At 42.8% G+C, this 25,084-nt stretch overlaps 1 long non-coding RNA gene across 1 annotated transcript; it reads right to left on the bottom strand.

Annotated features, from left to right (window-relative positions):
• Window positions 1–871: 871 nt before the first annotated feature.
• On the bottom strand, window positions 872–13,529 carry LOC123591452. Its single transcript, XR_006709330.1, has 2 exons — window positions 13,293–13,529; window positions 872–2,370 (listed from the first exon to the last, which is right to left on the bottom strand). It is a non-coding gene; the product is annotated as an uncharacterized LOC123591452 (long non-coding RNA).
• Between the last annotated feature and the right edge of the window lie 11,555 nt (window positions 13,530–25,084).

Here is a 25,084-nt window from a genome sequence, read left to right as displayed (position 1 = left end):
TCCAGCAGAGCTGAGATTTTTATTAACCGGGCATCAAGACTCTATTATATTAATGAGGCACTAGAAATTTGAATCAAATAAGAAAAGCATTCATGGTTCTCAGGACAGAACAACACTGTACATGAGGACAAACACTTCTTTGCTGATTGGATGCAAATTGATTGCATCAGTTTCAACAACTGAAAGCTACAAAAGCATTTTCTTGTTCACCAGGTCAGGGGACTGAGGGAACCCCGAGTCAAATGCCACTTATTTCCTCTTATCTTGTAAGGAGTTATTATCTGAGCTATTTTTTGTCCATGGAACCCTTCCAATCACCTCTACTGTGTGTGATACAATCAGTGTGCACAGGCCAACATAATGTCAGTGCACAATGGCTGCTTAGTGTGCTGAGCGTCAAGGCTCTGGTCTGGGAATCAAAATTTCACTTGGGCCTTGACTTGCAAAATCACGTCCTAAACATGTCTGTAAATGATCAGAGCATGATTCACCCCCCCCCACCCTTGGTAAAAATAGAAACCTCACTGGAACAATGGGACATGGATTAGACAGCTTGTTTAAAATAAATAATTAAACAAATTAGAACTCCGATAAATCTGTAAGTCTGAGTCTTTAGAAATTAATGCAAAAGCACATGTTTTCATTTCCTTACTCAACTCTTCCCATGAGTCCACGTATTGAAGAAGTTATCAGGCTGCCAGTTTTCTTGTTATGGTCAAATCAGAAGAAAGACAAATACTTTTTTTTTTTTTCCTAGCTGCAAATGTTTTTCATTCTTTTGCCGATGACAGTTGAATGAATTTGAAATAAGGTAGAATGTAAAATATTTGTATTTTAAGTCTCTCTTGCCATGGCAGCCTTTTATGATTTAGTGAAAACATTTTTTTTTTTTTTTTTTTACCTTTTTGGCAAGCTGAAATCAAAACCTGTCCTGCCCCTCGTTAGGGCTGTGCTGTATGATGAGCTATTTTTACCCCAGGCTCGGAGCCATCTGTGAAGGTTCTCGTTGGTATTTTTCAGGGCAGCTGGTCACATGTGCTCTTTTCCCAAGTCCGGGCCGGGTGGCCCGGGGGAGGAATGTGTGCAGACTCTCAGGCATCCTCTGACCTCACCATGTCCTCCTGAGACTTGATCCCCTGGCTGAGTGCTGGGCTTAGTGGCCACGGGCACTTCAATCCCTCTTGCATGTTAGTGTTGAAGTTTTTTCTTTCCTGTGAGGTTTAATAGAATGTCAGCCTGACAGGGCTTGGGAACTGGGGTTCTCAAACCCTCTAGTGGATCAGGAGGCATTTAGCTGGATGGTGTGACAGGGCACCTCCCGTCACTTTTCTGCTTTGCTGTTGGCAGCAGTGTGCCCTATGAATGTTAGGGAACAGAGTGCCTTGTTACAGGAAACATATGCTGTGGACAGGCGATTAGAGAAATGCTTTTACAAGGCAGACTTGGGAGAAAGGATAAATCATCTTCCTATGGTCCATTAGCCTCCGGCAGGGCTCTTCCTCTCACTGAGACCGTGATGGCTGTCACCCAACGCACGAAGAAAGCCTTTCTGATGATCTGGGCTCCGTTGCTTGTCTTTTTCCTTAAAAAAAAAAAAAAAATTGAAACTAAAGTGTTGGCTGTCACCATTTGGAGAAGTGTAAGTCTCTTTACCTTATCAACACCTTTCAATTCGTTAATATTTATATAGTGCCTGCAGGCCCCACGCCGTATCCAAACCTCTGACTTCTCGCGTTTACAAACGAGGGCAGAAAAGAATAGTAGCTGCATTCATTCCGAGCAACCCTCTCTGCAGGATGAACAGCGTTCTTTTTATTCTGCCGCAATGATTTATGTCCTGAGGGTCTTTGGGGGAAAGTGCCTCCTGGAAGTGTAGAAAAGCCCCCCCCCCCGTCATTAATAAGGGGTTATACAAATAAAAGGAAGAAATTTTCATAGACTCAAGAACACTTCTGTACATTATCACATCCCCCAAAGTCTGTGCGGTTTAGCCCCAGAATGGGTAATCACAGAGAGAAAGCAGTGAACTTGTACGTGTCTCGCAGGAACAGGATACGCTACGTGCTGTGTAGTTGGCTTTATTGCTTCATACCAGATTTTTCCCTTTAAAGATTTTCTTAATACTGGTACAAACTCTTCTTTATCCTCTAGACATATTCTCCCCCTAATGCTTCCACTACTTGTTACAATTACTATTTCCACCTACTAATGTTGTTGACCTTGACCATGAGGCAAGCCCCGAGCTAAGCCAGGCACTGTGTAGTCGTTAAGAACACAGGGCTTGGAACCAGATTATGGGCTCAGTTCTCAGCTCCAAAACTTATTATTCACGGGCAAGTCATTTAATCTCTCCGTACTCATTTTCCTCATCTGGAAGAAAAAGGAATAATAATACTTTACAGGGTTATAATCAGGATTAAATTAGCCCTGGGGTCCACAAACCAGTGGATTGGAGTTCCGGATGCCTGTGAACTTCAATAGGGATACTAATTGCGTTAAGGCTCCTCAGTGTTTCAAAGTTACAGTATTATTAAACCTGTCACTAGACCTCATCATTGAATATGTTAAAAGAAAGAAGCACTTTATTACCGTATAGCTTTTTGTCTCAGTATATTTTGTTTCACGTCTTTTCCCGTGTATTGTGCTTTATGCTTTAAAAACCTGATTTTGAGAAGAAATCGATAGGCTCTACTAGATTGCCAAAGAGGACAGTGGCACAGAAGAAGAATCCTTGGTGAAAGCATGTGCCAAGTACTTGTCAATAATTCCCAACATAGAATAATCATGATTATTCTACATCTCAGCCTTGATTGATGTAGCTCCTGGGCTGGAGACTGAATTTCTTCATCTGTTAGCTCCTGCTTATTTCACAATTCTTTTTTTAAGTTTATTTTGAGAGAGAGAGTGAGCAAGCAGGGGAGGGGCAGAGAGAGAGGGAGAGAACCCCAAGCAGGCTCCACACTGTCCGCGCCGAGCCCGATGTGGGGCTCAAGCTCATAACCTGTGAGATCACGACCTGAACCGAAATCAAGAGACGCTTAACTGACTGAGCCACACAGGCGCCCCTCGTTTAGCAGTTCTTAAAACAGCAGTCCTTCTCAGAGTTAGAAGTTGTATTTAGGGAAAACAATATCTAGTTTTGTCTGGGGACTAAAAATTTGTTTACAATTTACTTTTTTAATTGTGGCATAATTGACATATAGCGTTCTATTAGTTCCCAGTGTACCACTTGGTGATTTTATATGCGTATATAGAGTTGACCTTTGAACAACATGGGTTTGAACTGTGTGGATCCACTTACATGTGGATTTTTTTTTTTTTTTTGGTAAATACAGTACAGTATTGTAAGTGTATTTTCTCTTATGATTTTATTAATAACATTTTCTTTCTTCTAGCTTACTTTTTTTTGGTAAAAATACAGGATATAATGCATATACCATACATAATATGTGTTCTTCAACTGTTCATGTTATCAGTAAGGCTTCTGGTCAACAGTAGGCTATTAGTAAAGTTTTGGGGAAGTCAGTCGTTATATGAGGATTTTTAACAATTTCGGTATAGTTGACATACATGTCGTTTGCAAATATCTTCTCCCATTTTGTAGCTACCTTTTAGTTTTGCTACCTTTTAGTTTAGCCTTGTTTCCTTCGCTGTGCAGAAGATTTTTATTTGTATGAAGTCCCAGTAGTTAATTTTGTTTGTTTGTTTCCCTTGCCTCTGGTGATGTGTCTAGTAAGATGTTTCTATAGCTGAGGTCAAAGAGATTGCTGCCTGTGTTCTCCTCTAGGATTTTGATGGTTTCCTGTCTCGCATTGAGATCTTTCATCTACTTGGAATTTGTTTTTGTATATGGTGTGAGAGAGTGGTCTAGTTTCGTTCTTCTGCATGTCGCTGTCCAGTTTTCCAAACACCATTTGTTGAAGAGACCGTCCTTTCCCACTGGATATTCTTTCCTGCTTTGTCGGAGATGACTTGACCGTATAGTTGTAGGTCCATTTCTGTGTTTCCTATTCTGTTCCATTGATCTGTCTGTTTTTGTGCCAATACCATACTATCTTGATGACTACATTTTTGTGATATAGCTTGAAACCCAGAATTTTGATGCCTCCAGTTTTGTTTTGTTTTGTTTTTTCAAGATTGCTTTGGCTGTGTAGGGCCTTTTGTGGTTCCATACAAATTTTAGGATTGTTTGTTCTATCTCTGTGAAAAATGCTGGTGGCATTTTGATGGGGATTGCATTAAATGTGTAGATTGCTTTGGGTAGTATAGACATTTTAACAATGTTTGTCCTTCCAATCCGTGAGCATGGAATGCTTTTCCACTAGTTTATATCTCCTTCAATTTCTTTCATAAGTGTTCTATAGTTTTTAGAGTACAGATCTTTTGCCTCTTTGGTTAGGTTTATTCCTAGTTATTTTATGGTTTTTGGTGCAATTGTAAATGAGATTGATACCTTGATTTCTTTTTCTGCTGCTTCATTATTGGTGTATAGAAATGCAGCTGATTTCTGTACGTTGATTTTATATCCCGTGAATTTGCTGAATTCATGTATTCGTTCTACCAATTTTTTAGTGGAGTCTTTCGGGTTTTCTACATAGAGTACCATGTTGTCTGCAAATAGTGAAAGTTTGACTTCTTCCTTGCTGGGTTGGATGCCTTTTATTTCTTTCTGGTGTCTAATTGCTGAGGCTAAGACTTCCCATATTATGTTAAATAGTAATGGTTAGACATCCTTGTCTTGTTCTTGACCATAGGGGAAAGACTCTCACTTTTTCTTCATTGAGGCTGATATTTGCTGTGGGTCTTTTATATGTGGCCTTTATGATGCTGAGGTATATTTCATCTATCCCTGCTTTGTTGAGGGTTTTTATCAAGAGTGGATGCTGTATTTTGTCAAATACTTTTTTTCTATATCTATTGAGAGGATCGTATGGTTCTTATCCTTTCTTTTATTAATGTGGTATTGTGGTAATGTTGATTGTTTTGTGAATTGTTGAAGCAGCCCTATATTTCTGTGATAAATCCCCCTTGACTGTGGTGAATAATTCATTTAATGTATCATTAAATTGGACTTGCTGGTATCTTGTTGAGAATTTTTGCATTCATGTTCATCAGGGATATTGGCCTGTAATTTTCCTTTTTAGTGGGGCCTTTGTCTGGTTTTGGAATCAAGGTAATGCTGGCCTTCCTTATAGAATGAGTTTGGAGTTTTCCTTCCATTTCTATTTTTTGGAACAGTTTGAGAAGAATAGATATTAACTCTTCTTTAAATATCTATAGAATTACCCTGGGAAGCCATCTGGCCCTAGACTTCTGTTTGTTGGGAGATTTTTGAGTACTCTTTCAATTTCTTTGCTGTTTATGAGTCTGTTCAAATTTTCTATGTCTCCCCGTTTTAGTTTTGGTAATTTGTGTGTTTCTAGGCTGCCTGTGTTTATCAATTTGGTAATTTGTGTGTTTCTAGGCTGCCTGAATTTATCAATTTCTTCCAGGTTGCCCAGGTTTTCATTTGTTAATTCTTTAAAAAACTAGCTCTTAGTTTCATTGATCTGTTCTACTGTTTTTATGTTTCTATATTGTTTATATTAGTATGTTATATATATGCTCTAGTCTTTATTATTTCCCTCTTCTGCTGGCTTTGGGCTTTATTTGCTCTTCCTTTTCTAGCTCCTTTAAGTGTAAGATTAGGTTGTGTATTTGAGACCTTTCTTGCTTCTTAAGGTAGGCCTGTATTGCAATATACTTCCCTCTTAGGATTGCATTTGCTGCATCCCAAAGGTTTTCGACTGTTGTATTTTCATTTTCATTTGCTTCTCTGCATTTTTTATTTTCTCTTTAATTTCCTGGTTAACTCATTCATTCTTTAGTAGGGTGCTCTTTAATCTGAAGTATTTGTGGTCTTTCCAAATTTTTTCTTGTGGTCGACCTCAAGTTTTATAGCATTGCTGTCTGAAAATATGCATGGTTTGATCTCAATCTTTTTGTACTTGTTGAGGGCTGATTTGTGACCCAGTATGTGATCTATTCTGGAGAATGTTCCATGTGTACTTGAGAATAATGTGTGTTCTGCTGTTTTAGGATGAAATGTTTGAATATATCTGGTTTTTTGAAAATGTTTATTTATTTTGAGAGAGATAGAGAGTGAGCATAAACAGGGGATTGGCAGAGAGAGAGGGAGACAGAGAATCCCAAGCAGGCTCCATGCTGCCAGTGCAAAGGCCGACTCAGGACTTGATCTCAAAAATCAAGCTCCTATATGTATCTGTTAAGTCCATCTGGTCCAGTGTGTCATTCAAAGCCAGTTTCCTTGTTGATTTTCTGTTTAGATGATCTGTTCATTGTTGTAAATGGGGTGTTAAAGTCCCCTACTATGATTGTTATTATTGTTAATGAGTTTCTTTACATTTGTTATTAATTGATTTATATATTTGGGTGTATCAAATTGGGAGCATAAATATTTATAACTGTTACATCTTCTTGATGGATAGAGCCCTGAATTATGATTTAATGCCCTTCATCATCTCTTTTTTTTTTTTTTTTAATTTTTTTTTTTAACGTTTATTTATTTTTGGGACAGAGAGAGACAGAGCATGAACAGGGGAGGGGCAGAGAGAGAGGGAGACACAGAATCGGAAACAGGCTCCAGGCTCTGAGCCATCAGCCCAGAGCCCGATGCGGGGCTCGAACTCATGGACCGCGAGATCGTGACCTGGCTGAAGTCGGAAGCTTAACCGACTGCGCCACCCAGGCGCCCCCCTTCATCATCTCTTGTTACAGTCTTTGGTTTAGTATCTAGTTTGTCTGATATAAGTATGGCTACTCTGGCTTTCTTTTGGAGTCCATTAGCATGATAGATGTTTCTCCATCCTCTCACTTTCAATCTGCTGATGTCTTTAGGTCTAAAATGAGTCTTCTGTAGGGGGCACCAGGGTGCCTTAGTCAATTAAGCATCTGGCTCTTGGTTTGGGCTCAGGTCATGATCTCACAGTTCGTGGGTTTGAGCCCCGTGTCAGGCTCTATGCTGGCAGTGCTGAGCCTGCTTGGGATTCTCTGTCTCTTCCTCTCTCTCTACCCTTTCCCCATTTGCACTCTCTCTCTCTCAAAAAGAAATAAACATTTTTAAAAAATAAAATAAAATAAAATGAGTCTAGTGTAGGCAGCATGTAGACGGATCTTGTTTTTTTATACATTCTGACACTGTCTTCTGACTGGAGCGTTTAGTCCATTTACATTCAGAGTGATTATTGAAAGATGAGTTTAGTGCCATCGTGTTACCTTTAAAGTTGGTGTTTCTGATGATATTCTTTTTTTCTTTCTAGTCTTCATTGCTTTTGGTCTTATTTCCCCCATCCCTCCCCCTCCCCCCCCCCCACTCAAAGATTCCCCCTTAAAATTGCTTGTGGGGCTGGCTTAGTGCTCACGAACTCCTTTAGTTTTTGTTTGTCTGGGAAACTCTTTATCTCTCCTTCTATTCTTAATGACAGTCTTGATGGATAGAGTATTCTTGGCTGCATATTTTTCCCATTCAGCATGTTGACTATATCCTGCCACTGCCCTCTTGCCTGCCAAGTTTCTGTGGACAGATCAGCTGCGAACCTGATCTGTCTTCCCTTGTAGGTTAAGGACTTTTTTCCCTTGTTGCTTTCAGGATTCTCTCCTTGTCTGTGTATTTTGTGAATTTGACTATGATATGCCTTGGTGATGGCTGGCTTTTCTTGAATTTAATGTGAGTTCTCTGCGCTTGTTGGATTTTGATGTATGTGTCCTTCCCCAGAATAGGGAAATTTTCAGCTATAATTTGCTCAAATAAACCTTCGTTGTCTCTTCATCTTCTCAGTCTCCTATGATACAAATGTTATTCTGTTTTAATAAGTCACTGAGTTTCCTAAGTCTATATTTATGATGTTACCTTTGGTTCCCTCTTTTCAGCTTCATTATTTTCCATAATTTTATCTTCTATATCACTGATTTGCTCCTCTGCTTCATTCATCCTCACCGTCCTAGCATCCGTTTGGGTTTGCACCTCAGTTTTAGCATTTTTAAATTTCAGCCTGACAAGATTTTAGCTCTTTTATCTCTGAAATAAGGGATTCTCTGTGTCTTCTATGCTTTTTTTTTTCAAGCCCAGCTAGAATCCTTAGAATAGTTGTTTTAAATTCTGGTTCAGACATCTTACATCAGTATTGATTAAATCCCTGGCTGTGGTTTCTTCTTGCTTTTTTCATTCCTTTGGGATGAATTCCTCCATCTTGTCATTTTGGAGGAAGAAAAAAAAAAACTAATACCAAAAAATTTTTAAAAATCAAATAAAGGAAGCTAGACCCTAGGTGTGTTTTGGTCTGCTTGTTAGAAATTGGCATGTTCTCTCCCTCAAAGTATGCAGATTGTTCTGTTAATCCTCAGATCAATTTCTTAGGTGTTCAAATGGTTTGATGTTGATCTAACTGTGAGGGACGAAACAAGCACAGGGTCCCCTTACTACTTTACCACCTTAACTCCTCTCACACTATGTCTTTTGATTGAAGCATTAAGTACATTTGCATTCAAAGTAATTATCGATAGGTATATCCTTATTGGCATTTTGTTTTATTGGGGTTTTTTTTTGTAACTCTTCTCTGTTCCTCTCTTCTTTCTTCTGTCATGATTTGTTGGCTTTCTTTAGTGATATATTTGGCTTTCTTTCTCTATTTTTTGCATATCTATTACTGATTTTTGATTTGTGTTTAGCGTTAGATTTTTATATAACATGTTATGTATATAGCAATCTATATTAAACTGATGGTTGCTTTAAGTTTGGACCCATTCTTTGATCCTCTCCCTCTACGTTTGGTGTCATACTTTGCATCCTTTTAGTTTCATGAATCCCTTGACTGATTTTTGTAGATATGCTTAATTTTACTGCTTTTGTGCTTCCTACTTTTCCTATTCCTACTTATGGTTTTTCCTTTCCACTCAAAGAATCCCCTTTAACATTTCTTTTAGGGCTGGTTTAGTGGTCATGAATTCCTTTAACTATTGTTTGTTTGAGAAACTCTTGATCTCTCCTTCTATTCTGAATGATATCCTGCTGGATAGAGTATTCTGGGCTGCAGATTTTTTCCTTCAGCACTTTGAATATATTATGCCACTCCATTCTGGCCCACAATGTTTCTGCTGAAAAGTCCACTGATAGCCATGTGGGGTTTCCCTTGCTTATAACTGTTTTCTCTTGCTGCTTTTAAATTCTCTCTTTATCAGCACTTTTTCTGATTTTAATTACGACATGTCTTGGTATGGACCTCCTTTGATTGATTTTATTGGGGGCTCTCTGTGTCTACTGGATCTGGATTTCTGTGTCCTTCTCCAGATTTGGGGAGCTGTGAGCTGTTATTTCTTCAAATAAATTTCCTGCCCCCCTTTCTCTCTCTTTTCCTTCTGGGATCCCTATAACGGGAGACATATTATGCTTGATTGTGTTGCTGAGTTCCCCAAGTCTACCACTTTTTATTATTATTTTTCCTCTCTTCTGTTTCACTTGATTGCTTTCCCATTACTCTGTCCTCCAGGTCACTGATCCATTCTGCTTCCTCTAGTTTAGAATTCATTCTCTCTCGTGTATTTTTAATTTCAGTTATTGAGTTCTTCATCTCTGAGTGTTTTATTTTTTTTATTTTTTTTATTTTTTATTTCCTGTCTCTTTGTTGAGGGTCTCACTGCACTCGTTTCTCAAGTTTAGTGAGTATCTTTATGACCATTACTTTAAACTGTCTGTCGGGCATGTTGCTTATCTTCATTTCGTTCAACTCTCTTGCTGTGATTTTGTCCTGGTCTTTCATTTGGGATATGTTCCTCTGTCTCCTAATTTCTTTTTTATAACCCTGTGCCTGTTTCTATGTATTACGAAAGCCAACTACGTCTCCTGCTCTTGAAAATGGTGGCCTTATAAAGAAGAGATCCTCTAGCGCCCTGCAGTGCAACGTCCCCTGTTCACCAGAACCTGGTGCTTCAGGGGCGTCTCCTCCTGCGTGTTGTGTGCACGGTATTGTTATTGAGCCACGTTTGCGTGCACCTAGTGGTCTGCGGTGGTCTCTTTGCCTGTCGCGGGCAGACCTGGTTCCTGTCGGGACTTGCCTCGGGCTTGAGTTGAGTCAGACCAAATGTTGGCCACAGATGCAGTCGTGTGACACTGCAAGGCGCTTTCCCTGTTTTGTCCCCTGAGAAGCTCCCATCGGTGGGTGGGGCCTGCAGTCAGACCAGATGTCTGCCCCCAGTCCACCGCAGGGGCCACAGCCAGAGTGGTATGTGTGCTTATGGTCCCCTCTGCCAAAGGGCAGGAGACACTTTGGAGCAGTGCTGGCCCCTCTTGGGGCTGCTTGCACACCGCCGGGCTTGTGGCGCCGCTTTGGATGGGCTCCGGCCAAGGGCCGATTGGACGGGGCAGGTCTGCGGGAGAAGAAGGGGCCAGGGGCTCGATGCTGGCAAGGTTTGTGTGGGTCTGCCGTGGGAGGAGACCTGGAGCTCGGCCTGGCTGGAGGGGTGTGTCCGCGGGAGAATGTAGGGGCGGGGCACTGAGTGGATCGTGTCGGGGCTGCTCTGATTCTTGCAGGTGTCCCCGTATCTAGGCTGCGGGGCAGGGGAGGGAAATGGTGACTGCCAGCTCCTTTGTTCCGGTCTCCTAAAGATGCTCGCCTTCCAGCACACGTTCTGAGATTAGTAAATAAATCTCCTTCCCGTCTACCCCAGGTGTTTTTCAAACTGCTGCTTCCATGCTGTATCTCCATGGGGTTTGGTTGTACTGTCTTTTTAAGGGCAGGGACTCCGTTTCCTATCACCCTCCATCAGCTCTTCCAGAGCTGAGCCCGCTGATTTTTAAGTCCCAGATGTGCAGCCCTGCCTATCAAAAGAACTTCAGAAATTGGGCCCCTCTGGTTTTCAAAACCCAACGTTAGGGAGATTTGTCTTCTCTGAGTGGGTTCCCCTGTGGTGTCTGAGGCGCTGGTGTCAGGATCTGTTTCACTCCCCTCTTTGTGCCTGCAGTGTCCCTCCCTCCTGGGGACAGTCCCACACCTGTCCATTTAACTCCTGACCAAGTCTCTGCCCTTCCTACCCTCTTTGATGTGCCCTCCTCTCTACAATTAGCTGTGTAGAGTCTTTTCTGCCAGTGTTCAGGTCATTTTCTGGGCTATTTACACTGTTGTGGGTGTTATCTAGTTCAAAGGAAGGGAGCTTGAGATCTTTTCACTGTGCCGTCTTCCCGGGAAGTCTACATGTGAATTTTTGACTGGGGGCGGGGCGGGGGGGGGGGGGAGGGCCAGCTCCCCTAACATCTGCATCATTCAAGGGGCAACTGTATTGTGAAATGAAGACCACAGTAAGTCTAGTCAACACCTGCCACCATACACTTCCAAATTTTGTTTCCAGTGATGCGAAATTTTAAGACTTACTCTCTTAGCAACTTTCAAATATGCAACACAGTATTATTAACTATAGTCACCATACATTGGCTGGGACTTCTTGACAGAGAAATGGAGGGAGAAGAAGGCATTGAGATGATATGCAAAACTGAGTAATCCATGACATGTGAGAGTTCATAGCTTGGCCCTTTTATAGCGCCTAATGGGAATTCTGCCTTTCTCAGCCCAGTTCCTGGGCTTTTATGGTGCGGGATTTGCATTCAGAGAAAATGGAGAAGTTACAGGGATGTGTTCCAGGAAGGAATGAGTTTTGCCCATGGGAGAGGACAGAGAGTAGAAATTAAAGGAGAGAGACAGTGCAAGGAGAGACAAGATCTACAAGGAAGACCCGAGAGTGACAGAGACAGAGAAAGTTTTGGGGACTGGCCACTGTTTTTAAAACATATAAAATGGCTGTTAAAGATGGGAGAGAGGATTTTTGCAAAATGTCTTGCCTTCCCTGCCTTACCTCACTGAGTCATGAACATTTCTTTTCTTTTCTTTTTTTTTTTTTAATGTTTATCTATTTTGAGAGAGACAGAGTGTGAGGGGGGCAGGGGCAGAGAGAGAGAGGAAGACACAGAATCCGAAGCAGGCTTCAGGCTCTGAGCCATCAGCACAGAGCCCGACGTGGGGCTCAAACCCGTGAACCGTGAGATCACGACCTGAGCTGAAGGTGGATGCTTAATCGACTGAGCCACCCAGGAACCCCAAGTGTTTCTTTTAAAGAAAAGTGTTAACTGCTAAGTCTCTGAACTTATGTTTAGTTTAATACTACTTCAGGGCAGGGTCTACAGACATTCTAGCTTTTATGTGGGTTATAATATCTCATCTATTTTGGTCAACACAAGGTCTCCTACTCCTATTCTCCTTGCCGGGGTCTCCTGCCTGCTAAGTGGCTCCCAAGGCTTGGAGTGCAGGGCTCCTTACACCATGTGGAAGATCAGACTTCCCCCTGGCTCTGTGATTCATTTTGTCACATGGCCCCAGGGTGCCCCAAAATGCAACCAGTGTCTTTCCAACTTTCTTAGAAAAACAGGGTTTTTTTCGCTTCTTTATCCTCACAGTTAAACATACACCTGGCTACAAAAACAAGTAATGGGTTGCAGGTACAATGCAGTCTAAATAAAGTCTTTAAAAAATTTTTGATGAAGAAAATGTAATCTGAAGGGTCGAGAGTGACAGACAAGAGTTTGGCTTTGATGTGAGGCAGACAGATTTGAGCCCTAGCTCTGCCAATTATTAATTGCCTACATTTGGGCAATTAATATCGATGTTCTAGCCTCAGTTTTCTTATCTGTAAAACAGCGACAATGATATATGCCCCCATGGTGTTTATTGTGAGGACTGAATGACATAATCCAGGCAAGATACTTAACAGGTGTTTACTGTTTAAGACCACTATTTAACATGGAGAGATTTAGACGTTTGGAGCAATAGCATGAAAAGACCTTTTCTCTGGCGCCTGTGGCTCAGTCGGTTAGGTGGCCGACTTTTGGCTTAGGTCATGATCTCGTGGTTTGTGGGTTCAAGCCCCGCATTGGGCTCTGTGCTGACAGCTCAGAGCCTGGAGCCTGCTTCAGATTTTGTGTCTCCCTCCCTCTCTGCCCCTCCCCTGCTCATGCTCTGTCTCTCAAAAATAAAGGAACATTAAAAGAAGAGAAAAGATCTTTTCTCATTTAGTGTCTATTTTCATATCTGTAATTAACCTTTTCTTGGTTTTCCAGAATAGTCTGCCCTAAAAACATACCCTGGTCTCTAGCTTCTGCAGGATATAAAACTGCTTCCATATTTGAAATGTTGGCTTCCCTCCTCCCCCCCGCCCCTTCCCCCCCCCCCCCCCCCCGGGTTTCTACCCACACCGGGAAGGTTTCAGACCTCCCAGATCCAAGTTCTGGGCTGGATTAGGCTCTGGGAGTTGTGAGCTTCCTGCGTCTCCATGGGAAGGAAGTTTCTTGGAGCAGTGTCTCAGAAGATGAGCTGAACCCTGAGCTCCTCCTCCTGGCATACTTAGCCCTGCCTTCTCCTGGGTTGCATCCCAGTTATAGTGAAGGGGAGGGTTCTCACCATGGACCATTCCTACGACCTTCCTTTACAGCAAAACAATCACTCAATCAAACAAAGAACCTCACATTAACAACTGAAAATGGAGAGATAGATGGTTTGAGGTAGAAATCAAGAAATTATTTTAAATGAGTGGAAAAATGCAACTATACATTAACAATTGCAAAACCAAGATTTGGGCCCACCCTGAATAATTAAGAGCATGGGGGGCGATTTGAAAAACAAAAAACAAAAACACACAAAAAACCCAAAACTTTTTTTTATAATTAAAAAAAAATTTTTAGTGTTTATTTTTGAGAGAGAGAGAGGGAAAGAGAGAACGAGCAGGGGAAGGGCAGAGAGAGGGGGAGACACAGAATCTGAAGGAGGCTCCAGGCTCTGAGCTGTCAGCACAGAGCCTGACTCGGGGCCTGAACTCAGGAACCACGAGATCATGACCTGAACTGAAGTCGGCTGCTTAACTGACTTAGACACCTCCCCCAAAAAAGTCACCTCGAGAAAAAGAATCTCAATTTAAAAAAAAGAGGCATCTGGGTGGCTCAGTTGGTTAAGCATCTGACTTGATTTCAGCTCAGTTCGTGAGCTCATGTTTTGTGAGATCAAGCCCTGTGTCAGGTTCTTTGCTGACAGTGCAGAGCCTGCTTGGGATTCTCTCGTGCACGCTCTCTCTCTGTCCTTCCCTCTCTTTCTCTTTCTCTGTATCTCAAAATAAATACATAAACATTTAACAAAATCTTACAAGAGCATGGAGGGCGAAATGGTAATAATTTAATATGACCCTTTCCCACTATCGATAAGTAATTGGTAACTTTAACAGGTTTTTTTGTAAAGTACGCTTATTATAAGGGTCCTCTTTCTCACGAGTATTATAAAATATACAAAAAAATAGTTTCAATTACTTTATTTCGAAATAGTCTTTTCTCCCCCTACGGGATTGAGTTTTGGAAAATGCCTTTTTCCTTACTAGGTAAAAGTCTGGTGACCCCTTAGGATCTGGCCCAAATATCTTAGCCTGGGGAATGTAGATGATTCTGCTGTTGTCCAAGCCTTCCCTACAGAAGTCTTTTGTTTCAGCTCATATCCTTCTTTTCCTCTAAATATTTGTAAGCTCATTGCTCCCTCAAAGGTTTTATTCGTGCCGAACCCCACATGGAAGGCCCTCTTCCAAGGTACTTTCTCGGCCTATGTATTTCTTCTCCCTCAACTCATTTCATTTCCTTCAATTCATGCTGATCTCTCATACTTTTGTTTTCCAGTGACCGGACTCCTTCCTGAAGGGAGGATGCAGGTGTGGCTGGAGGGTATAAATAAAGAGCCTCCCAGAGTATCTTAACATACAAGATATGTTAAGGTAGTTTTCCTACCTGAGGCAACAAAGGACATCAGAAGAATAATTTGGATGGAGAAAAATGTGTATTTTTATGAATGACATTTTCAATTTTCCATATTTAATTACCCCTCTGAATTTATGTTTTAACTTTACTTCACTGTAGCCCAAGGTCACTCATAATACAGTTAAGATACAAAAAAAAAAAAAAAAATACAGTTAAGATACACAATCTCAATTTGAGTAGATAAATAAAGCAAGAAAATATTTTTCAAGGGAAAAAAAAAATCTTTGAAATGGAGTTTAAAGTTTCATCGCATTCCATGTAGAAACTGGTTATTTCTTTCTTTCTCTTCTTTTCCTTTCTTTTATTTTTTGAAGTAGGCTCCGCATCCAGCATGGAGCCCAATGCAGGGCCTGAACTCACGACCCCGAGGTCAAGACTTGAGCTGAGATCAAGAGCCAGGCGCTTAACTGGCTGAGCCACCCAGGTACCCCTAGAAATTGGTTCTTTAATACACAGAAGTCACACACTACTTCTGGCGATAATATAATTTGTGAAGAGGAAACACACGCTGTCTGCAGGTGGTGCATGATATTTGGATTTGACTTCACTTAAGCAAGGCAGGTAAAAACCACTGTCTTCCTGCACACAGAAATGTAGGACTGTATGTCTGAGACACTCACAAGAACAGGCCTATGGCCTTTCTTTTTTTTTTTTTAATTTTTTTTTTTCAACGTTTATTTTTTATTTTTGGGACAGAGACAAAGCATGAACGGGGGAGGGGCAGAGAGAGAGAGGGAGACACAGAATCGGAAACAGGCTCCAGGCTCTGAGCCATCAGCCCAGAGCCCGACGCGGGGCTCGAACTCACGGACCGCGAGATCATGACCTGAGCCGAAGTCGGCCGCTTAACCGACTGAGCCACCCAGGCGCCCCATCAAGGCTCTAAAAACGTGAAACTTGCTCGTAAGAGACAATGGCACCCAGAGTGACAGCGTGTGGCTGTGCAGCTTGTACAGTACACAGGCGCCTGGGGTCACATTGTAGGTATCACGCATTTGAATTTTCACAAATTCCTGGCAGGTGTCAGTGAACCGTCTTGTTCTAACAAAAGCAGCACATTGTGATAGGTGTCCAACAAATGGAAATGAAGTGTCCCGAGGAAGGGTGACTTCCGAATTTGTGCCACAGCGCCAACGACGTGAACTGGTTTAAGGGCAGCGACCCTTCCATCACCAACTATTCCGTGGATCGCTTAGCTGGTCTGTGTTGGACTAGTCTCCCTTCCACTCTATCGGTGTATCAACGTCCGTGGTTTCCATTACTGTGCGTACTCTTCGACTTTCCTGTAATACAATTTTTAAAAAGTAAAAGGAATTGTGCTTAGATGTCTGGAGAGTTAACTTGAGTATTTGGAACTGAATCAATTTTTGCAGAAAGAATAGTTGTTATAAATCTTCATTTCATAAAATTTTGCAATTGCCACCAAAGCGTTCTTAGTATATATAAATGGCAAATGTAAACGGCCATGATGCTGTGCCCTTATTGTAGACTATGGGGCCTTATGTTTTAGGATGTTGACTTTATCAGCTAAGCTTCTTTTTTTTTCTTTTAAAGTGTTTCAAAAAAACTTCTTTATATTTATTTATTTTTGAGAGAGAGAGTGAACATGAGCAGGGGAGGGGATGAGAGAGAGAGGCATAGAGGATCTGAAGCAGGCTCACGAACCGTGAGATCATGACCTGAGCCGAAGTCGGATGCTTTAACCAACCGAGCCACCCAGGTGTCCCTGGCGAAGCTTCTTCTCTTTCACCATCTTCCACAGAATTGCCGAGCTGAGAGGGGTCTGTGTGGCTCCCAGATCTTCCTCCTTTTATGAGAATGGTCACTTATACACAGGCATGGGTACGGTGGCCATGATTCTGACATGGAACCAAACCCTGGGTAGAATGACTAGATCCAGACTTTGATTCCTACCCAGGCCGAAGCAGTGGGCTTTCTTTGAGGGAGGTGAAATGTGGAACTGAGAAATGCAGTGCCTGAGGCGTGACAGAGCTGAGTCGCACTAAAGGTAGTGCTGTGGATAAAATACACTACAGCAAACCTGACCTTTTCTGCTCAGCCTTGGGGGTCCAAGTCTTCCACCAATCCCTCGAGCTAATTCGATGTCCTTCTATACATGTATTTACACATGCACATACATATATAAAATATTTTTAAAGTGAACTTTTTTTAAGAACACTTCTAGATTGATAGAAAAATTATGAAGACAGTACAGAGAGTTCCTATATACCCTGGACGTAGTTTCCCCTATCAGGAACATCTTACGTTACTATGGTACATTTGTTACAATTAATGAAGCAGTAGCTATACATTTCCTTAGTTTTTACATGATGTCCTTTTTCTGGGCCAGGATTCCATCTAGGCTACCATATTACATTTACTTGTTTTAAAAAAAACATTTTCTTTAACGTTTATTTATTTTTGAGAGACACAGAGAGACAGAGCAGGGGAAGAACAGAGAGGGAGGGAGGCACAGAATCTGAGGCAGGCTCTAGGCTCCGAGCTGTCAGCACAGAGCCTGACGCGTGGCTTGAACCCACGAACCGTGAGATCATGACCTGAGCCGAAGTCAGTTGCTTAACTGACTGAGCCACCCAGGCACCCCTACATTTACTTGTTATATCTCCTTAGCTGCCTCTTGGTTGTGACAGTCTCAGACTTGTCTTGTTTTTGATGACCTCGACAGTTCTGAGGGGTACCGGTCAAGTATTTTGTAGAACGTCCCTCTATTGGATTTGTCTGATGTTTCTCTCATGATTAGACTAGGGTAAGGGACTTGGGAGGAAGACTGTACATAATGTCAACATGAATTATCATCACTGTTGATGTTGGCCTTCATCACCCAGACAGGGTAGCATCATCAGGTTTCTCAGTTGCAGAGAAACTCTTCCTTCCTTCCCTTTTCTTACTGAACTCTTTGGAAGGAAGTCACTATGCACCGTCCACACTTAAAGAATGTGAGGCAAATGCCTCCTCCTTGAGGGTGGGGCATCTGCATACATCATTTGGAATTCTTCTGTATGGGAGATCTGTCTTTTCTCCCTATATCATAAATATTTTAAATTTATGTTATCTTGAAACCGTGCCAATAGCTTTCAATGACAACAACAACAAGCCCTTAAAAATTCTCCATTTTGAGAGATGCAAACTCAGATAACTACAGAGGTCAGCAGGTAGCAGAAAGTAAGAGTGAAGCAGGTGGGATGTGGTCCATGGCAGATTGGAAAGCACACGGCAGCTCTGAAGGGGGCACTGTCTGTTCTTGGCAATTGTTTCTCTGTGGGAGTGTGGGCCAGCCTTGCCATAGCTTCCTTTTGTAAAAAATAGAAACTGGTGTCTCCTGATTTTGAACAGTTGGCAACTCATCCAAATTTTTACAAAATTTGTGCTCACCCCCGACATAACGGTAGTTTGCGACTTCTTGGGTAGATTAACAACTACACATATTAGTGGTAAGGAAATAGCCTTAGAAAGGTAGATGCGATGGCCAAGGTCACACCATTAGCTTTAGTGTCTAAATTGGGATTGACACTCAGGGCTCTAATATTATTCTATAATCGTCTCCTTTGGAGATTCTTCAACAGTTTGTTCGCTTTCTCAGAATCATCTGGACTTTGTTCTAAATTCACTGCCCTCAATGAAATATGTGGGAACTGGAAGGAACTCCTTTAACACCACATCTTTGATTAAACCTACTGCAATAGGGGCTCCTGAGTGGCTCAGTCAGTTAAGTAGCCAACTACAGCTCAGGTCTTGATCTCACAACTTGTGGGTTCGAGCCCTGAGTCGGACTCTGTGCTGACGGCTCAGAGACTGGAGCCTGCTTCAGATTCTGTGTCTCCCTCTCTCTCTCTGCCCCTCCCCTTCTCTCTCTCTCAAAAATAAATAAACATTAAAAATTAAAAAAAAAAAACCTGCAATAAATTGGTGCCATTAATCCCATTCATGCACTATTTGCCTTATTTTCTTGTGTTTCTTTCTAGATTCCATGTTCATTTGTTTCTATAATCCATATTACATTGGGGTGCCTGGGTGGCTCAGTTGGTTAAGCGGCCAACTTGAGCTCAGGTCATGATCTCATGGTCTGTGGGTTCTAGCTCTGCGTTGGGCTTTGTGCTGACAGCTCAGAGCCTGGAGCCTGCTTTGGATTCTGCGTCTCCCTCTCTCTGCCCTTCCCCTGCTCGTACTCTGTCTCTGTCTCTCTCTCTTCAAAAATAAATAAACATTAAAATTTTTTTAAAAAATCCATGTTATACTAGAGTTGAGCCGGGGCTTGCAAATGCACAAATTGGAATTCTGTAATCTTTTAGAAACTATGAATTTCTCCTTAAACGTTAAAAAAAAATGTTTAATGTTTATTTATTTTTGAGAGACAGAGTGCGAGTGGGGAGCACAGAGCCCAATGTGGGGCTTGAACCCCCCCACTCTTGAACCCCCCTCGCTTGAACTGCGAGATCACAACCTGAGTTGCAGTTGGTCGCTTAACCCACTGAGCCACCCAGGTGCCCTGCCCCTTTAAAAAAAAATTTTTTAAATGTTTTTTATTTATTTTTGAGAAAGAGAGAGAGAGAGAGAGAGAGAGCACAAGCAGGGGAGGGGCAGAGAGAGAAGGAGACAGAATTTGAAGCAGGCTCTAGGCTCCCAGCTGTCAGCACAGAACTGTGAGATCATGACCTGAACCGAAGTCAGCCACTTAACTGAGCCACCCAGGCACCCTGTGAAGACATAGTTCAATAAAGGCAATCAAGGAAAAGTGCTCTATTTTCTGGGGGCAGAGAGAGAGGGGAACAGAGGATCTGGAAGGCTCTGTGCTGACAATAGCAAGCCCAACCGAACTCACGAACAGTGAGATCACGCCCTGGGCTGAAGTGAGACACTCAATCGACTGAGCCACCCAGGTGCCTCTTACATTTTTTTTGAGAACTCTCTACACCCAATGTAGGCTCGAACCCACCATCCCAAGATCAAGAGTCACTGCTCTGACTGAGCCGGCCAGGTGCATCTTATGGCTTTCTTTCTTGCTAGTGCTTCTCTTTACATGCTTCTTAATCTTCTTTGCACAATGAAGAGTTACTCAGTTTTTAAGCGGGGAGAGGAGGAAGCTTCTGCTTTCCAGGTCAGCACTAATTAATGAATGATGGTGTAGTTTCTGGGGAACCTAATAGCACGAGAGCAATTATGCTTGTGACGTTCCCTGGTGAGCTCAACAAGGTAAGTACAAAGATGACTGAGATTAATTAAATATAAGTTCTGACTAACTCATGTCAGTATAAGGGTGTTTTTTCCTCAACTTTTGTATCAATGCCCTTGTGAATGCAAAATGCCTACTCTGATCGTGCGTATTACAAAGCAAAGATGTTCTTTGTTCTTTGGGAAGGTGGCTAAATAGTGACAAGATGGGTTTTTTTGGTAGTTATAATTGCTCTCACTTTATACTCGTGGCCGAAAGGTCTTTGATCTTTTTTTAAAATGCTAAATGCAATTTAAGAAAAAATGGTTTTCTTATCCTAACTTCAAATGTCATGGGTATGAAGGATGTTCTAGAACTACTCCAACTCCTTCAAATTTGCAGCTTTACAGACATGGGCAGATGGGAGCAAGGGAGGGGTGTTTTGTTTAGTATGAGAAACTTTAAGTGATTTATGTCTATCTGTATCTATATCTATATATCTGTATCTATACCTATACCTTTATTGATACCTATACCGATATCTATATCATCTGTATATATCTACATCTTTTATTTTTATCTATACCTACGTCTATAGCATCAAATACATTACAGGGAACATCTGGTTTGAACGACTGGAGAATAGATCACAGGCTGAGGCTCCTAAGTTAAGCACACCAGCATGAGTCATCATCAGCCTACTGACAAGCTATTATCAGAGTTCCATCGTTCCAGAGGTCTTGTTTTACTCTAACACGTATGGTAATATACTATGCTGAGGCCAGCGTACAGGTTCATGTAAAGGTTTTCGTGGAATCACTGGTAATCAGCGTTCAGATGCCCGAAATACCCTGTTGTCACCCCTCCCTACCCCTCAGAGTTATTGAATGGCTCTCAGTTTATACACCTGAGGGGGCGGCCAACCGCTGATGTCATCAGGAACCCATCTTGAAGCGTTACCACGTAAATATGAATAGAAATAGAGCCCTGCCAGTGCTAACAGTTTAGACGGGTGGTGCTTGCCTTGATACAACTGGTGGATCAAAACTCTGCCATTTTGAAATTAGTTCCAAATTTATTACTGCAGCAAATGTCCACTGGGCACTGGCTATGTGCAGGACCTGGGTGATGCCACCGGAGATACCATGGTGAATGAGTCAGACAAAGCCCCTTTCATCATGGGGACAGCTTCTTTCATTTCTAAGCAATAACAAGCCAGTGTTTTTAGCGAAGAGAAAAAATATTTCCTCAAACTTCTGGACTTAGAATTTTGATCGAGGGCCTTTCAGATTAGTGAGGGATAAAGGAGAGTTTTTTAACCTCCTCCCATGAACACACCGGAAGGTACTCTTCCCTCGTTAACAGGATCCCCGCTGTAACGAGTTAGTCAATTATGTATATCCGGGGAGGGAACAGTAGGAGGGATTGTATCAATTTCTCAGGGCTCGTGTAATTTGAAAAAGCTCCTCAGGTAATTTTGATATCCTTTAATACGTTCTCTTTTTGCTAGTCTATAGAGGTTATTGTTCCCACGTGCTCACATGTTCATGGTTTTTTGAGTGTTCTACGATTGTAGCTGCAGGATTCTGGAGGACTCTGGGGATGGTACGCTGGTGGCAGTGGGGTTGTGTGACTTGGTGCAGTAAAGGGAGACGCAGATATGAAGACAGAACCTGGGAAAATGCGAGCTAGTAACTTGATCTGGGAAGAATTGATCATTAATGATGAAGTCCAACAGTCCCACACCACCAGAGACAAACCGAAGTCTAACTTACTTAGGTTAATGAACTCGTAACGGGACAGAGTGTGCCAAGGGACCCAGGGAGAGCCTCACCAAAAAAGGAGGAGGCAAGGTTATTGCAAGGTGCGTGGGAAAGGTGGAGTTGGGTAAGATTTAGATGAAAGAGAGTTATGACGGTTTCAAAGCAGAGCAAAGCTGTGAGTAATATTTTTTTTTTTATTTTTTTTTCAACGTTTATTTTTATTTTTGGGACAGAGAGAGACAGAGCATGAGCGGGGGAGGGGCAGAGAGAGAGAGGGAGACACAGAATCGGAAACAGGCTCCAGGCTCTGAGCCATCAGCCCAGAGCCTGACACGGGGCTCGAACTCACGGACCGCGAGATCATGACCTGGCTGAAGTCGGACGCTTAACCGACTGCGCCACCCAGGCGCCCCAGCTGTGAGTAATATTTTATAAACATTTAATAATATTCTTAGCAACATCAGGTCTGGGCTGAACGGCATATTCGGAGTCCTATTTCCTTGGATTAATGCACAATGCTGTGTGTCCAAATCCTTTACTGGACGGTCTGCACTTCGGCTGAAAATCAAGGCTGCTGCTTTGTGTCAAAGTGACCCACAGGCTCCCATCATTCAGGCAAGAGCAAGGGTTCCGTGCTCACTGATACTCAACTCAGTTTCCCACAGTCTGTGATTTTAGAGAACGAGTTTTCTTAGCCCTATGTCCTTGGTGTTAACAAAAGCAGTTTTTGCAGCTTCACACGGGTGTGACAAGGTGCAAAAGTACTTTTTTTTACTGAGGCACCAAGAGACAATAGATGTAAATTTCTAAACTTGCCAGAGCAGGAAGCAAATCTCAAAGGAAATAGCTCAGCTCCTCGTTAACTCTTTTTTAAATTTTTTTTTTCAACGTTTATTTATTTTTGGGACAGAGAGAGACAGAGCATGAACGGGGGAGGGGCAGAGAGAGAGAGGGAGACACAGAATCGGAAACAGGCTCCAGGCTCTGAGCCATCAGCCCAGAGCCCGACGCGGGGCTCGAACTCACGGACCGCGAGATCGTGACCTGGCTGAAGTCGGACGCTTAACCGACCGCGCCACCCAGGCGCCCCCCTCGTTAACTCTTAAAAACCCCTCAAAACAGGATTGTACAAAGGCAGCAGAAGTGGGGTTTGGGTAGGATCTGTGAGGAAGTTTTCTTCCGAGAAAGCAATGCTGAGTCCCACCTAACCTCTGGTCCAAGGTCTTCCTCCTTGATCTCCCTGAGGAGGGGTGTCAGGAGGATCAATCAAAGTGGGTTTGTGTTCTCTGGTTCTTGGAGTCTCTGGCTTTTTCCTAAGATATCTAAAATGGAGAGACTGAAGGTGTTCGCTTGAGGTGTTAGTTCAGAGAGACAGCAGGGAAGGAGAGGGAGTACTCAAGCCCCGTGTGCTCTGAGAATCCACCAAGCTCTGGCATCTGGGTCGGTGGGAGTAAAGTATGTGTGAAGGTTTCTTGAGGACCCGAGGAGAGCCGTTTGTGAGAGAGAGCTGTGCTGGAGATGTGTAAATTTTTTTTTTTAACATTTATTTATTATTGAGAGAAAGAGAGAGACAGACCGTGAGCAGGGGAGGGGCAGAGAGAGAGGGAGACACAGAATCCGAAGCAGGCTCCAGGCTCTGAGCTGTCAGCACAGAGCCCGACGCGGGGCTCGAACTCACAAACCAAGAGATCATGACCTGAGCTGCAGTCAGCCGCTCAACGGACTGAGCCACCCAGGCGCCCCTGGAGATGTGTAAATCTTGCCCAAGAGCAACACCTGGAGAGGTGATCAAGCGGAGAATTTGTAGAAAGTAGCCTTCCGGGAACCAGAAACTAAGGGTCCTCCTGGGCGCGGGAAGCGGCAGCCAGAGAAAACTGCATTGACCAGGACAGGAGAGACAAAGTCAGATGTTTCAAGTTCAGGTCTCTAAGATTGTTAGAAAGCACCTGAGAGGGGAAGTGCTCCGTGTAGTCCTTGGCCAGGCCCAGAGCAACGTCTCCCGTCTCCCCATAGCAGGAAGAGCTGAGCACGGATGCTGGATCTTTGGAGTACTCTCCTCTCCTTGCCTTGTGAATTTGGAGGCGGTTCCTTCTCCCCTTCCTGGGAGGACCCAGCCTGTCTGGGACCCCGGCTGAGGGAGTGGAGGGAAGGCCTATCTGAATGAAGCTTGAAGTGTTGATCAAAGTGTATTGGCATTCATATGAAAATTTCTCAGTGAAAACTATATTTTATGGCTTAAACTGATCAAAGGATTTTTATTACCTAAAAGCTATCAGAGAAGTTATGGGACTGCCCACATGTTCATCTGAGTAAGTGTCGAAGGAACATGGGCAGGTGAAGGTCCACCTTCTGCTTGTATCGTTTCATTGGTCCTGACTGTTCTACGTGCTGGTTTCAGCTGAGCCGAGAGCAGTGTTCACGGGTATTCACCAACCTGGCAGGTGCTTTTGCTCTTTAGGTAAATCAATGTCAAGAGGTATACTTGACACAGGGAAATTGGGAATCAGTAGAAGACTTAAATGGGAATGGCAGCTCGAAAGTGGAAGAGACAGGGGTACTTCGTGTCTGGAAGCCAACTGAAATAAACAGATTTCAAGAAAGCGGGCAGTCACCATCGAAGACTTTGGTCTTGGCCTCCGGGCCTCCGTCTTAGTGTGAAAGGACAGGCAAAGACTTTCACTGAATAGATAATGGAGCCCCACTGACTGACTCCACAAAACGTTGGGTAGCGGGGGCAGGATGCATGCCTATCTGGCAATCTGTCTAGTGCCTGTTCTCTGGGAAATCACTGGCTGTCAACAGAGATGGGCCCTGGCAGCCATGTTGGTGGTCCCCACTCTCCCCACACCTCCATGATCACAGGTGGTGGGGTAGAGTGGAGACGGACCAGGCATAGCCACTCGTATTTTCTCTCCATAGAACTTGGGATTGTGTCAAGGTAGTTGATTAGGTTGGGGGTTGGAGAGCACTAAGGTAGCTTTACTTTGACTGCTGAACTTTGGAGCCCCGAAAGCTGTTTTCTAGAGAATGGGAGAGTAGAAAGAGGCTGGTTTGAAGACAGAGAAAACTACGGCCAAGTTCCTCTTGTCTTTCAAGTCAAGACTGACTTGTCTTTGCCCTTGGATTCTATGTTACCCCTCTGTCTTAAGCATTTATCTTTGAACTCTATTATTGGGGCACAGAGATTACTTTTCAGTGGCTTTGAAGCATTGTGCCATACATTTCAGTGGTTACATTTTTTATTTACTTTTTGACTTATTC

The sequence above is a fragment of the Leopardus geoffroyi genome, chromosome B4 (assembly GCF_018350155.1).
Source record: "Leopardus geoffroyi isolate Oge1 chromosome B4, O.geoffroyi_Oge1_pat1.0, whole genome shotgun sequence".
NCBI classification, from domain to species: Eukaryota; Metazoa; Chordata; class Mammalia; order Carnivora; family Felidae; genus Leopardus; species Leopardus geoffroyi.
This window is presented reverse-complemented; position numbering and strand designations above follow the sequence as displayed.